Genomic DNA, 16437 nt, shown 5'->3' with positions numbered 1-16437 from the left:
TGTTCATGAATTTGAAAAATGTCATATTCAAATTTTTTCAAATTCAAACAAATATTAGATTTCAACAAAAAATTGCTAATTCAAAAGTGTCCACAAAATTTTAAAAAGTTTCCGTTTTTGAAACAAGTTTAAAAGATGCTCACAATTTTTAGAAAATTTCATGAATTTTAAAATGGTCATGGATTAAAAATATATTTGTGTATTTTTAAAATATTCATGAATTTAAAAAATGTTAATGGATTTAAAAATAGTTGTGGATTTTAAAAATGTTCACGAATTTAGAAAAGTTCATGAAATTTACAAATTGGTCAATAATTTGAAAATTATTATGAATTAAAAATAATTTGATGAATTTTTAAAACGGTTCACATATCTGGAAAAGTTTGTGAATTTAAAAACCATTCACATTTTTGAAAAGGTTCTACTCACGTACAACAACATGGACCACCACATCCTGACTGTGGCATAGCTTTTATCTGCTACATGGGCTGCAAAGCACACCACAAACACCTCTTTAATTTAGTCCTCACATGGTCACGTATCACGGCGCATGCATTGTGTGGTCATGATAGCTATGTCCCTAGCAAGCTATGATAGACACAATTTTGAGTCGCGCTATTCGTCACCCTGGGTGAGTAATAGTTATTCTTCACCCCCCTCTAATTTACCATCAATGCACCGTAATTTTACGTTTCGTAAGTTTTCTCTTATTTTCGACGCAAAAAGGGACCGTAAGAAAATATATAATCACCGTAAAAATTATTTTATGTTATGTAAAATTACAAACATAAAAACATAGTCTAAAATACACATAAACTGTAAATTTTCTTGTTTTATGACCTATATTTTTATTTTCTTATGTCAAATTTTACATAGTGAATCAATATGAATGTAACTATTTGAATTTCAAACGTAATTTGTTTATGAAGCGATCGTAAGATTACCTCGGGTGAAGAATAACTTATTCTGCATCCTAGGTGATGAATAGCAACACTATAGGGTCGCGCTATTTGTCATCCTGGGTGAGGAATAATTATTCTTCATCCTGGGTGAGGAATATTTATTCTTCATCCCCCTCTATTTTACCATCAATGCATCGTAATTTTATGTTCCATAAGTTTGTTTCATTCCCGACGCAAAAAGGGACCGTGAGAAAATATATAATCGCCGTAAAAAATATTTTATGTTATGTAAAATTACAAACGTAAAAATATAGTCTAAAATACACATAAACTGCAAATTTTCCTGTCTTATGACCTATACTTTTATTTTCTTATGTCAAATTTTATGTAGTGAATCAATAGGAATGTAACTATTTGAATTCGAAATGTAATTTAATTATGAAATGAACGTAAGATTACCTCGGGTGAAGAATAACTTATTCTGCACCCTAGATGATGAATAGTAACACTATATATATATATATATATATACACACACACACACACACCTCACATGTCTCATATACTATCATGTAGTATTATATATACTACTTTATCATTGTAGATATATTCATATATTATATATAATATATTCTTCTAAAGTGAGTTACATGAAAAAATTTATGTACTCATATTCACAACGATGTTGCTCGTGTACGATCTCATGCCGAATGGAAGCCTCGACACTCATATTCACAACAAAAAAAGCGTGGGCCACTCAGGTTAGGTACTCAGATTTCAACGTCAATTTGCTTGCGTGCTAGTGTGTTATCTACTCAATTAACTCTCTACTTATCTCTCTTTCTCTGTAGGCATGAGATTGTACTCGGTGTAGGGCTGCGCTTCTGTACCTGCACCAGGATTGGGAGCAATTCGTTCTGCATTGAGACATCAAGCCGGGCAACATAATGCTGGACGCGTCCTTCAACGCAAAGCTTGGCGACTTTGGCCTCGCGAGGCTCGTCGACCATGGCAGAGGATCACACACGACGGTGCTCACCGGCACCACGGGCCATGGGGTACATGGACCCGGAGTGCATGGTCACCGGTAGAGTAAGCCCTAGAGTCCGATGTCTACAGCTTCGGGGTAGTGGTCCTTGAGATCGCCAATGGCCGGCACCCGCTCGTAATCATCCCCAAGGAAGATGAAGAAGAATATGCTGGAAATTTGTTTATTTTGAGCCTAGCCCAATAACAGTTTCAGAAATTCTTAATAAATCCTAAAGGCCCATGTAGCCTATTCATGCAAGATAAAAGGTGGAACAAAAATTTAGTCCCACATTGCTAGTTTAGATGAAGTTGAACCTTTTTATAAGGGAGGTTCTTTTCCCACATGTATGAGCATGAGAACAAGAGGGACATCTACGCGCGCTCCTCCTCCGTTGCCTGTCTCGTCATGACGCGCCGCGGGTTGCGGGAATGAGCCGAGTCAATGTCTAAATTTTTGCCACGCACGACGGGTATACGAAAAGTCACGTGGGAGTTGAAACGTTTTCTGTAGTGGACACTAAATTCGAACGGCGCGCCTCTTCGGCCGCTGCCTGTTCCCTTGGTTGCTTCACCTCCCGCCGCAGCTTCTTCGCGTCCTTCTCTTGTGCCTATATAAGAGAAATCGCTCCTCTTCAGAGAGACACATCAGAAGCTCCTCTTCCTCTCGCCACAAAGTTTCGATCACTGCGCTGCTGCTACGTTCTTCCCCATCCCGTCTTGCGGCGTGCACCGCAGGTCGGGACAGTAGGCCTCCGGAACCGCATCTTTTGAGTCCTATACGGGAGAAGGGTGATAAGGTTTCTGGGGAGCGCTTCGCGCGACTACTGACTTCTTCATCACGGACTCCGACGACTACTTCCCCGACGACGACTTCTTCCCTGACCTTCACGACCTCCTCGACGACATGGCAGGCGAGGACACCGACCCCAAGTCCAGTGCTGCTGCTGTCCCGTACGTGTTCTTCTCCTTTCTGTTAGAGGTCCTGCTGCAGTTCCTTGTTCTAGTATTTGCCCTACATATGTTACACTCTATTTCATATATGCAACTTGCTATACTGGCTGCTCTAGATATGTTCAGTTACAGTTCATATATGAAGATGCTGTTTACCTTCTCTTTGTCAAATCGCATGGCTTGTTTTGTCAATGTTATAGTAGTCATGCTTTATCTAATATTTCTGCTAGTAAAATCATTTGGTAAATTGCTCATATTTCCAACAATCCAAAAACCTTATTATAGGCAATTTACCCCAAGTGTTTTTGCTGCTTCCATGAGACCTCCTATGTTTGAGGGTATCCACTATAAGAGGTGACGCGTGAGAGCAGTCTTGTGGTTTTCAAATTATGAGTTGCTATGACGCCACACTTGGCAAGCCTGAAGGGGAGCTTGATGCCCAACAGGAACAAGTGTTTCAGAAAATGGATACTCTGTTTAAGGCTTCTCTCTTGAGTGTTCTTGATGAGAACATAGTTGATGCTTATGCGTCAATTGATAAGATATGTGGGACGCACTCGAGGCCAAGTTTGGGGTCTCGGATGCAGGCACTGAGCTGTACATCATGAAGCAATTCTATGATTACAGGATGACTGAAGAGTGCTCCATGGTTGAGCAAGCTCATGAAATACAGTCATTTGCTAGAGAACTTGAGCACTTCAATTGTATGCTACCGGACAAGTTTGTTGCCGGAGGTATCATCACTAAGGTTCCTCCTTCGTGGAGGAACTTTGCTACCTTACTGAAGCATAAGAGGCAGGGGTTTTCCGTCCCGGATCTCATTGGCACTCTTGATGTGGAAGAAAAGGCGAGAGCAAATGACACACGTGCTCGACGTATTGAGGGAGGATCTAGTGCCAATGTGGTACAGAAGCAGAACTTTCAGCCCAACAAGTTCAAGAACAAGGGAAAGCTTGATGGGAAGAACAAGGCTGTCTAGCACAAGAACTTCAAGAAGAAGAATACCGAGAAAAAAGGTGTTTGTCATGTGTGTGGGGATCCTGATCATTGGGCTCCTAGTTGCCCTAATCGCTATGACAAGCGTCATCCTGGGAAATGCGGTAATGTTGTCATTGGAGACATTGATATGAAGGATGCTGGGTATGGTATATTTCCCACTATTCTTTCAGTATGTCATTCTCCTGATTGGTTGATTGACATGGGTGCTAATGTGCATGTATGCGGTGATATTTCCATATTTTCGTCTTATCAGACCGCAGGGACTTCAACCGTACTGATGGGCAACGGTTCAAGTGTTTCTGTTCGTGGTGTTGGCACGGTCGATCTGAAGTTTACTTCGGGGAAGATCTTGCGGCTGAAGAACGTGCATTATGTCCACTCCGTCAATAAAAATCTTGTTAGCGGATGTGAAGTTTACTTTGGCGCGTCGGGACGAGGCGGGCGGCGGAGGAGGAGCGCGCGTGGATGTCCCTCTTATTCTCATACTCATACATGTGGGGAAAGAACCTCCCTTATAAAGAGGTCCAACTTCCTCTAAACTAGCAATATGGACTAAACTTTTGTTCCACCTCTTGCCTTACACGAATGGGCTGTGAGCCTCTAGGATTTATTAGGAATTTTTGAAACTGTTATTGGGCTAGGCCCAAAATAGACAAAATTCCAGCAATCCCCCACCAGATTTCACAGGCACACAAAATTTGTCTTTGGTTCCAAAACACTGTTTTATATAGAAAAGATCTAGAATACTGTCCAGAATACGGCGACTCAAAGAATATTCTGGACGCCGCTGATGAGCGCCTAGAAGGCGAATTCGATAGCGGCGAAATGGAGCGTGTGATGGTCGCCGCGCTCTGGTGTGCGCACCCGGACAGCAGCATGAGGCCGTCCATTAGGCTGGTCACAATGGGCAAGAACATAAGCTAGTGACGTACACACTTCCCTAGACTATGTTACTACCTCCATAGTGGGTAGAAACATCTATGTAGTGTCATGCAACGATGTATTTATTAGGTTATAGACTCATTGTTTCTTGGAATGTGTGATGTTCCGGTAACTTAGCTAGTTACTACAAGCACCTCTCTCTTCATTAAATATGTGCCACATAAGTAAAGTTATATTGGAATGTGTGATATTACTCCTAAATTTCTCCTCATTGTGACCAGCTTTAGGCGGGTAGTCAACGTAATGCGGTCCGAGGCGCCGCTGCCGAGCCTCCCCGCCTTGCAATGTTCATGCCACGGGTGGACGGTTTCGTGACAGGCAGCAGTGGCAGCGGCAAAAGCAGCAACAGCAACGACACATCCACCATGCCGGCGCGTTAAGAAGTACTCCTACGACTCTTTCCGGCGTGTTAATCAATCTACATCACTCTAAATCTATGCATGCGTGCCTTTGTGTGACTTTTATTTTTAAATAGTTTGGATTGCTTATCACCTATATCACGTGTTGTGTGACCGTTGTTTTTAGATCTATATTTTGTACTCTTTTCGTTTTTATTTACTCTGCATATTGAAGTTGACTGAAATCAAATTTCGTCAAGTTTAATCAGGTTTATAGAAAATAATATAAACATTTACCATAATAAATCTATATGATGTGAATGTACATCTAATAATAAATCTAACGGTATTGATTTATTATTGTATATGTTCATGTTTTTGTTTATAAACTTTGTCAAATTTTATAAAATTTCACTTTGACCAAAACTAATATGCGGACTAAATAAAAACGAAGAAAGTACTAACTGAAATTTTTGTGTTTGCAACAAGGGTAAAGTTTTTAGTTTTACTTTTTCCATTGATTAGAATATAAGGAAGTGAGTGTTCAGAGCATCTATACAACGAGACTTGGCAAATCTGACCTCCTACATGTCCATGAATAGTGACCGGTCACCCCTCATTTTTCCTTCATTGCAACCAACTATTTCATATTTCATACATCAAATCCAAACAATAGAATGCATCAAAATATTTACATACTACATAGATAACCTAAAACTAGCCTACACTACTCGTTGTCGGAGATATCAACGACCTCTGTGCCGACAGTTCTGGACGGGCCTGCCTCCGGGTGGATGGCCGCTTGCTGCACCTCCATCTTCTCGTTGGACTCTATCTTGGCGAAGATCTTGTCGAGTCCGCGCCCCTTGGCGTAGGACGCGGCGGTCGGCCTCCACCTCTGCCTCGACTGGACGGAGTCGAGGATGGCCTCCTGCTCCGCCGCTTGGGCCACCACGAAATCCGCCAGTGTGTCGGGCATGGCGAAGCCTGCAACTGGAGGAGCCGGATCCACCTCGTTTGCACTGTCCTCCTCCTCCTACTTAGGCTTCGCGTCGTCCATGGCCTCCTCCTCCTCTGGCCTCGGCAAGTCCAGAGGCAGGCCGGAGATCTTCTCAAGCAGTGGTGGAGCTTTCTGGAGACCAACCTGGGCCATCGCCCCTCTACCCCAGGAGGTTTGTTCATATAATCATCAGTAAATTGCCCATATAATCCCTGAAATCCAGCCTAAGCATGATGTTGGTCGTCCCCAGCCCATTTTCCTCTCCTAAAATGTGGCCCAAGCTCTGCCACTATGCTCAAGGAGCTCCATGGAGACCGAGAACCCAAATCACTATTCACTATTTATAAGGAGATGCATAATATAGCCGTGAAAGCCGCCCAACCAAATGGTCGATGGCGACAAAAGAGATGTCTCATAATCAACACGTTTGAAATAGAGACGGTGGCATGAGCAAGCCAAGACGCAATCTGTTTACCAAGAGCAAGAAACACCGACGACCCGACGAGGTGGGGTGCATGCCTTTTTGACATTCCGCTAGGAGAAGCTGAGATGCCATCAACGATGGTGTCTCCTCCCCGCGCCTCAACCCTTCCAGCGACGGGGAAGCTAGATTGTGGTGCTGGCGGCACGGCTCCTTCCACCCCTTCAGTCGTTTCCCTTCATCCAACACGCTTCTTGATATGGGAAAAGCAACTCTCCACATGATTTGTTTAGCCCGACAAAAAATCATTATTTCAAACCGAGTTTTCATGGGTTGGTCCGGAAATCCCTCTTTCAAACGGGGTTAAAATATTTCAATCTTATATCTTATATTATTATATTTACTAATCGGAAGCACCAACGAAGGCTCCCTGTTAATTCTTAGAAAATACACTTATAGTCCATCGGATCTTCATATTATTTATTCACAGCCGTCAGATGTATCCAAAGAGTCCACAACCATTGTCCCACTCATAGGCCTTCACCGTTGATGAAAAAAAATCCAAAGAGTCCACGATCGTTGTCTCATTCATAGGCCTTCACGGTTGATGAAAAAGATTTTTTTATCTACGTGTTGATTAAAGAATCCCGACTAAGATGCTACACGCAGCATCTCTTTATTAAAAAAAACATGCTAAAGAATCCTGACTACATACTACACGCAAGCAACTTCTCTCTCAAAGAAAAAAAACAATAGGCTAGCAGCGCTCCTCGCCTTCTTCTCATCGTCGCCCTCGCCAATCCTCATGACATCCTAGACTCTAAACAGAACTATCCAAACCAGTCTGTCACCAATCCCCTTCCCTCAAGCCTTTCAATTTTCTGTGCCCAACCCTGCCGCAATCTGTGTAGCTGATGAGGTCCTTTGAATCTCCTCCGCTTTCATGTCTCTCGACTATACTATGGACGCTACAGGGTGGACGATGGTGCATTAACCACAATTTGAATCTGTTTTTGCAGGCGTCGTTGTTGGTGAGGCTGCTGATTGGAGGAACCACTCCAGATTCATAGTGTCGTGATTAACCCTCGAATTTGAATCAGTCTAGCAGCTGCCATTGTTAGTGATGCTCCACCACCGAAGATTGGAGGAACTACTCCAGATGAACAGCGCCGCGATTTACCTTCTCTATGCTGCTCGAGTTCGTCGACATTCGCTCCTATCCTCATAATGTCGTTAAGTAACATTATCATTAAATCCCCCCACTATTCTACAGCAGGTCTGTTCTATTCATCAATACAACTCCCAAGTAACTGAATCAATAAATATTTAATGCTTGATAAAGAAAAATTGGTACCGTGCATACCCATCAAATAGCAGCAGTTGTTTAAGATTATCTAAAGAGCCAAGGAGAACCAACTGGGCATCTCCAGTGGCAAGCATGTAATCCCTTTTAGAGGATTTAGGATTGTCTTTCTTTAGGGAATAAACTGTATGGGAACATGCATTGTTAAACTGTAATAGTGAAATATCAATGATGTTCCAGCCAGTGGCTACTCCAACTGAACTGGGACGACACCCATGGTTCCTAAGCTTGGAGGGATGGGCCTCCTAATTTTGGTGATGCTGTTTTGTAAGGGATGGTTGGTCCTCAAAAGGTCAAAGACTCAACTCAAAGGCTGATATCCTCTCCGTGACTCAGTGGGTAGGTAAGTTTCATTACAAAATTAGCTGATATTTATATACACATACCTGATTTGGATCTCTTATATTTATTTTTCCTGAATACAGGCTAAATCTTCTTCTATTATCTCCATGCTATTGCTCAGATTATCATCCTGCCTAAGCAAAGGGATGAGGCATAGGCTTCAATTTGTTGGGGAACGTAGTAATTTCAAAAAAATTCCTACGCACACGCAAGATCATGGTGATGCATAGCAACGAGAGGGGAGAGTGTTGTCCACGTACCCTCGTAGACCGAAAGCAGAAGCGTTAGCACAACGCGGTTGATGTAGTCGTACATCTTCACGATTGGATCGATCAAATACCGAACGCACGGCACCTCCGAGTTCAGCACACGTTCAACCCGATGACGTCCCTCGAACTCCGATCCAGCCGAGTGTTGAGGGAGAGTTTCGTCAGCACGACGGCGTGGTGCCGATGATGATGTTCTACCGACGCAGGGCTTCGCCTAAGCACCGCTACAGTATTATCGAGGTGGACTATGGTGGAAGGGGGCACCGCACACGGCTAAAAGATCAAATCAGTTGTTGTGTCTCTAGGGTTCCCCCTTGCCCATGTATATAAAGGAGCAAGGGAGGGAGAGGTGGCCGGCCAGGGAGGAGGCGCGCCAGGAGGAGTCCTAGGACTCCCTCCCTTTCTTTGTTGGATTAGGAGAAGGAGGAAAGAGAAGGAAGAGAGGAAGGAAAAGGGGGGGCGCCGCCCCCCTCTCCTTGTCCTATTCGGACTAGGGGGGGGGGGAGGGGCGCGTGACCCTGCCTTGGCCGCCTCTCCTCTTCTCCACTAAGGCCCACTATGGCCCATTAATCCCTCGGGGGGTTCCGGTAACCCTCCGGTACTTCGGTAAAATCCCGATTTCACCCGGAACACTTCCGATATCCAAATATAGGCTTCTAATATATCAATCTTCATGTCTCGACCATTTCGAGACTCCTCATCATGTCCGTGATCACATCCGGGACTCCGAACAACCTTCGGTACATCAAAACTCATATAACTGTCATTGAAACTTTAAGCGCGCGGACCCTACGGGTTCGAGAACTATGTAGACATGACCAAGATATGTCTCAGGTCAATAACGGATAGCGGAACCTGGATGCTCATATTGGCTCCCACATATTCTACGAAGATCTTTATCGGCCAGACCGCATAACAACATACGTTATTCCCTTTGTCATCGGTATGTTACTTGTCCGAGATTTGATCGTCGGTATCTCAATACCTAGTTCAATCTCGTTACCGGCAAGTCTTTTTACTCGTTCCATAATACATCATCCCGCAACTAACTCATTAGTTGCAATGCTTGCAAGGCTTAAGTGATGTGCATTACCGAGTGGGCCCAGAGATACCTCTCCGACAATCGGAGTGACAAATCCTAATCTCGAAATACGCCAACCCAACAAGTACCTTCGGAGACACCTGTAGAGCACCTTTATAATCACCCAGTTACGTTGCGACGTTTGGTAGCACACAAAGTGTTCCTCCGGTAAACGGGAGTTGCATAATCTCATAGTCATAGGAACATGTATAAGTCAGGAAGAAAGCAATAGCAACAAACTAAACGATCAAGTGCTAAGCTAACGGAATGGGTCAAGTCAATCACATCATTCTCCTAATAATGTGATCCCGTTAATCAAATGACAACTCATGTCTATGGTTAGGAAACATAACCATCTTTGATCAACGAGTTAGTCAAGTAGAGGCATACTAGTGACACTCTGTTTGTTTATGTATTCACACATGTATAATGTTTCCGGTTAATACAATTCTAGCATGAATAATAAACATTTATCATGATATAAGGAAATAAATAATAACTTTATTATTGCCTCTAGGGCATATTTCCTTCAGTCTCCCACTTGCACTAGAGTCAATAATCTAGATTACACAGTAATGATTCTAACACCCATGGAGTCTTGGTGCTGATCATGTTTTGCCCGTGGAAGAGGCTTAGTCAACGGGTCTGCAACATTTAGATCCGTATGTATCTTGCAAATTTCTATGTCTCCCACTTGGACTAGATCCCGGTTGGAATTGAAGCGTCTCTTGATGTGCTTGGTTCTCTTGTGAAATCTGGATTCCTTCGCCAAGGCAATTGCTCCAGTATTGTCACAAAAGATTTTCATTGGACCCGATGCACTAGGTATGACACCTAGATAGGATATGAACTCTTTCATCCAGACTCCTTCATTTGCTGCTCCCGAAGCAGCTATGTACTCCGCTTCACACGTAGATCCTGCCACGACGCTTTGTTTAGAACTGCACCAACTGACAGCTCCACCGTTCAATGTAAACACGTATCCGGTTTGCGATTTAGAATCGTCTGGATCAGTGTCAAAGCTTGCATCAACGTAAGCATTTACAATGAGCTCTTTGTCACCTCCATAAACGAGAAACATATCCTTAGTCCTTTTCAGGTATTTTAGGATGTTCTTGACCGCTGTCCAGTGATCCACTCCTGGATTACTTTGATACCTCCCTACTAGACTTATAAAAAGGCACACATCAGGTCTGGTACACATCATTGCATACATGATAGAGCCTATGGCTGAAGCATAGGGAACATCTTTCATTTTCTCTCTATCTTTTGCAGTGGTCGAGCATTGAGTCTTACTCAACTTCACACCTTGTAAGACATGCAAGAACCCTTTCTTTGCTTGATCCATTTTGAACTTCTTCAAAACTTTGTCAAGGTATGTGCTTTGTGAAAGTCCAATTAAGCGTCTTGATCTATCTCTATAGATCTTAATGCCCAATATATAAGCAGCTTCACCGAGGTCTTTCATTGAAAAACTCTTATTCAAGTATCCCTTTATGCTATTCAGAAATTCTATATCATTTCCAATCAGCAATATGTCATCCACATATAATATCAGAAATGCTACAGAGCTACCACTCACTTTCTTGTAAATACAGGCTTCTCCAAAAGTCTGTATAAAACCAAATGCTTTGATCACACTATCAAAGCGTTTATTCCAACTCCGAGAGGCTTGTACCAGTCCATAAATGGATCGCTGGAGCTTGCACACTTTGTTAGTTCCCTTTGGATCGATAAAACCTTCAGGTTGCATCATATACAACTCTTCTTCCAGAAATCCATTCAGGAATGTAGTCTTTACATCCATTTGCCAAATTTCATAATCATAAAATGCGGCAATTGCTAACATGATTCGGATGGACTTAAGCATCGCTACGGGTGAGAAGGTCTCATCATAGTCAACTCCTTGAACTTGTCGAAAACCTTTCGCAACAAGTCGAGCTTTGTAGACAGTAACCTTACCGTCAGCGTCTGTCTTCTTCTTGAAGATCCATTTATTCTCGATGGCTTGCCGATCATTGGGCAAGTCAACTAAAGTCCACACTTTGTTCTCATACATGGATCCCATCTCAGATTTCATGGCCTCAAGCCATTTTGCGGAATCTGGGCTCACCATCGCTTCTTCATAGTTCGTAGGTTCGTCATGGTCTAGTAACATAACCTCCAGAACAGGATTACCGTACCACTCTGGTGCGGATCTTACTCTGGTTGACCTACGAGGTTCAGTAACAACTTGATCTGAAGTTCCATGATCATCATCATTAACTTCCTCAGTAATTGGTATAGACGTCACAGGAACCGGTTTCTGTGATGAACTACTTTCCAATAAGGGAGCAGGTATGGTTACCTCATCAAGTTCTACTTTCCTCCCACTCACTTCTTTCGAGAGAAACTCCTTCTCTAGAAAGGATCCATTCTTAGCAACGAATGTCTTGCCTTCGGATCTATGATAGAAGGTGTACCCAACAGTCTCCTTTGGGTATCCTATGAAGACTCATTTCTCCGATTTGGATTCAAGCTTATCAGGTTGAAGCTTTTTCACATAAGCATCGCAACCCCAAATTTTAAGAAACGACAACTTTGGTTTCTTGCCAAACCATAGTTCATAAGGCGTCGTCTCAACGGATTTCGATGGTGCCCTATTTAACGTGAATGCGGCCGTCTCTAAAGCATAACCCCAAAATGATAGCGGTAAATCAGTAAGAGACATCATAGATCGCACCATATCTAGTAAAGTACGATTACAACGTTCGGACACACCATTACGCTGTGGTGTTTTGGGTGGCGTGAGTTGCAAAACTATTCCGCATTGTTTCAAATGTAGACCAAACTCATAACTCAAATATTCTCCTCCACGACCAAATCGTAAAAACTTTATTTTCTTGTTAGGATGATTTTCAACTTCACTCTGAAATTCTTTGAACTTTTCAAATGTTGCAGACTTATGTTTCATTAAGTAGATATACCCATATCTACTTAAATCATCTGTGAAGGTGAGAAAATAACGATACCCGCCACGAGCCTCAATATTCATTGGTCCACATACATCAGTATGTATGATCTCCAATAAATCAGTTGCTCGCTCCATAGTTCCGAAGAACGGCGTTTTAGTCATCTTTCCCATGAGGCACGGTTCGCAAGTACCAAGTGATTCATAATCAAGTGGTTCCAAAAGTCCATTAGTATGTAGTTTCTTCATGCGCTTTACACCGATATGACCTAAACGGCAGTGCCACAAATAAGTTGCACTATCATTATCAACTCTACATCTTTTGGCTTAAACATTATGAATATGTGTATCACTACTATCGAGATTCATAAAAAATAGACCACTCTTCAAGGGTGCATGACCATAAAAGATATTACTCATATAAATAGAACAACCATTATTCTTTGATTTAAACGAATAACCGTCTCGCATCAAACAAGATCCAGATATAATGTTCATGCTCAACGCTGGCACCAAATAACAATTATTTAGGTCTAATACTAATCCTGAAGGTAGATGTAGAGGTAGCGTGCCGACGGCGATCACATCGACTTTGGAACCGTTTCCCACGCGCATCGTCACCTCGTCCTTGGCCAGTGTTCGCTTAATCCGTAGTCCCTGTTTTGAGTTGCAAATATTAGCAACAGAACCAGTATCAAATACCCAGGTGCTACCGCGAGCTCTGGTAAGGTACACATCAATAACATGTATATCACATATACCTTTGTTCACCTTGCCATCCTTCTTATCCGCCAAATACTTGGGGCAGTTCCGCTTCCAGTGACTAGTCTGCTTGCAGTAGAAGCATTTAGTCTCAGGCTTAGGTCCAGACTTGGGTTTCTTCTCTTGAGCAGCAACTTGCTTGCTGTTCTTCTTGAAGTTTCCCTTCTTCTTCCCTTTGCCCTTTTTCTTGAAACCGATGGTCTTATTGACCATCAACACTTGATGCTCTTTCTTGATTTCTACCTCCGCAGCCTTTAGCATTGCGAAGAGCTCGGGAATCGTCTTATGCATACCTTGCATGTTATAGTTCATCATGAAGCTTTTGTAGCTTGGTGGCAGTGATTGAAGAATTTTGTGAATGACGCTATCATCCGGAAGATTAACTCCCAGTTGAATCAAGTGATTGCAGTACCCAGACATTTTGAGTATATGCTTACTGACAGAACTATTCTCCTCCATCTTGTAGCTATAGAACTTATTGGAGACTTCATATCTCTCAATCCGGGCATTCTTTTGAAATATTAACTTCAACTCCTAGAACATCTCATATGCTCCATGACGTTCAAAACGTCGTTGAAGTCCCGGTTCTAAGCCGTAAAGCATGTCACATTGAACTATCGAGTAGTCATCAGCTTTGCTCTCGAGACGTTCATAACATCTGGTGTTGCTCCTGCAGCAGGTTTGGCACCTAGCGGTGCTTCCAGGACGTAATTCTTCTGTGCAGCAATGAGTATAATCCTCAAGTTACGGACCCAGTCCGTGTAATTGCTACCATCATCTTTCAACTTTGCTTTCTCAAGGAACGCATTAAAATTTAACGGAACAACAGCATGGGCCATCTATCTACAATCAACATAGACAAGCAAGATACTATCAGGTACTAAGTTCATGATAAATTTAAGTTTAATTAATCATATTACTTAAGAACTCCCACTTAGATAGACATCTCTCTAATCCTATAAGTGATCACGTGATCCATATCAACTAAACCATAACCGATCATCACGTGAAATGGAGTAGCTTTCAATGGTGAACATCACTATGTTGATCATATCTACTATATGATTCACGCTCGACCTTTTGGTCTCAGTGTTCCGAGGCCATATCTGCATATGCTAGGCTCGTCAAGTTTAACCTGAGTATTCTGCGTGTGCAAAACTGGCTTGCACCCGTTGTAGATGGACGTAGAGCTTATCACACCCGATCATCACGTGGTGTCTGGGCACGACGAACTTTGGCAACGGTGCATACTCAGGGAGAATACTTTTATCTTGAAATTTGGTGAGAGATCATCTTATAATGCTACCATCAATCAAAGCAAGATAAGATGCATAAAAGATAAACATCACATGCAATCAATATAAGTGATATGATATGGCCATCATCATCTTGTGCTTGTGATCTCCATCTCCAAAGCACCATCATGATCACCATCGTCACCGGCGCGCACCTTGATCTCCATCGTAGCATCGTTGTCGTCTCGCCAATCTTATGCTTCTATGACTATCACTACCGCTTAGTGATAAAGTAAAGCATTACAGGGCGATTGCATTGCATACAGTAAAAAGACAACCATATGGCTCCTGCCAGTTGCCGATAACTGTGTTACAAAAAATGATCATCTCATAACCTATTAACTGGAGGCCCAGCCTAGATTTGCTGTTTTATGCCTATTTGAGTGTTTTGAAGAAAAGGAATATTAGACGGAGTCAAAACGGAATGAAATCAACTGGAGAAGTTATTTTTGGAAGGAAACACACCTGATGGACTTGGACCCCACGTCAAGGAAGAAACGAGGTGCTCATGAGGGTGGGGGGCGCCCCCCCTAGGGCGCGCCCCCTGTCTCATGGGACCATCGTGGCTCCCCTGACGTACCTCCTGCACCCATATATACCCACGTGACCTAAAACTTCCAGAACGCAAGATAGATCGGGAGTTCCGCCGCCAGAAGCCTTCGTAGCCACCAAAAGTCATTCGGGACCCTGTTCCGGCACCCTGCGGGAGGGGGTAACCCTCACCGGTGGCCATCTTCATCATCCCGGTGCTCTCCATGACGAGGAGGGAGTAGTTCTCCCTCGGGGCTGAGGGTATGTACCAGTAGCTATGTGTTTGATCTCTCTCTCTCTCTCTCTCGTGTTCTTGAGATGATACGATCTTGATGTATCGCGAGCTTTGCTATTATATTTGGATCCTATGATGTTTCTTCCCCCCTCTACTCTCTTGTAATGAATTGAGTTTCCCCTTTGAAGTAATCTTATCGGATTGAGTCTTTAAAGGTTTGAGAACACTTGATGTATGTCTTGCCGTGGATATTTGTGGTGACAATGGGATACCACGTGCCACTTGATGTATGTTAAGGTGACCAACTTGCGGGTTCATGAACCTATGCATAGGGGTTGGCACACGTTTTCGTCGTGATTCTCCGGTAGATCTTTGGGGCACTCTTTGAGGTTCTATGTGTTGGTTGAATAGATGAATTGAGATTGTGTGATGCATATCATATAATCATGCCCACGGATACTTGAGGTGACATTGGAGTATCTAGGTGACATTAGGGTTTTGATTGATTTGTGTCTTAAGGTGTTATTCTAGTACGCACTCTAGGGCTGTTTGTGACACTTATAGGAATAGCCCAAGGGATTGATTGGAAAGAATAACTTTGAGGTGGTTTCGTACCCTACCATAATATCTTCGTTGGTTCTCCGCTATTAGTGACTTTGGAGTGACTGTTTGTTGCATGTTGAAGGATAGTTATGTGATCCAATTATGTTAGTATTGTTGAGGGAACTTACACTAGCGAAAGTATGAACCCTAGGCCTTGTTTACCATCATTGCAATACCGTTTACGCTCACTTTTATCACTTGCTACCTTGCTGTTTTTATTATTTCAGATTACAAAAACTATTATCTACTATCCATATTGCACTTGTATCACCATCTCTTCACCGAACTAGTGCACCTATACAATTTACCATTGTATTGGGTGTGTTGGGGACACAAGAGACTCTTTGTTATTTGGTTGCAGGGTTGCTTGAGAGAGACCATCTTCATCCTACGCCTCCTACGGATTGATAAACGTTAGGTCATC

The sequence above is a fragment of the Triticum urartu genome, chromosome 7A (assembly GCF_056163025.1).
Source record: "Triticum urartu cultivar PI428250 chromosome 7A, HENAU_Tu73, whole genome shotgun sequence".
NCBI classification, from domain to species: Eukaryota; Viridiplantae; Streptophyta; class Magnoliopsida; order Poales; family Poaceae; genus Triticum; species Triticum urartu.
The sequence above is the reverse complement of the archived record's forward strand: the minus strand, read 5'-3'. Positions refer to the sequence as shown.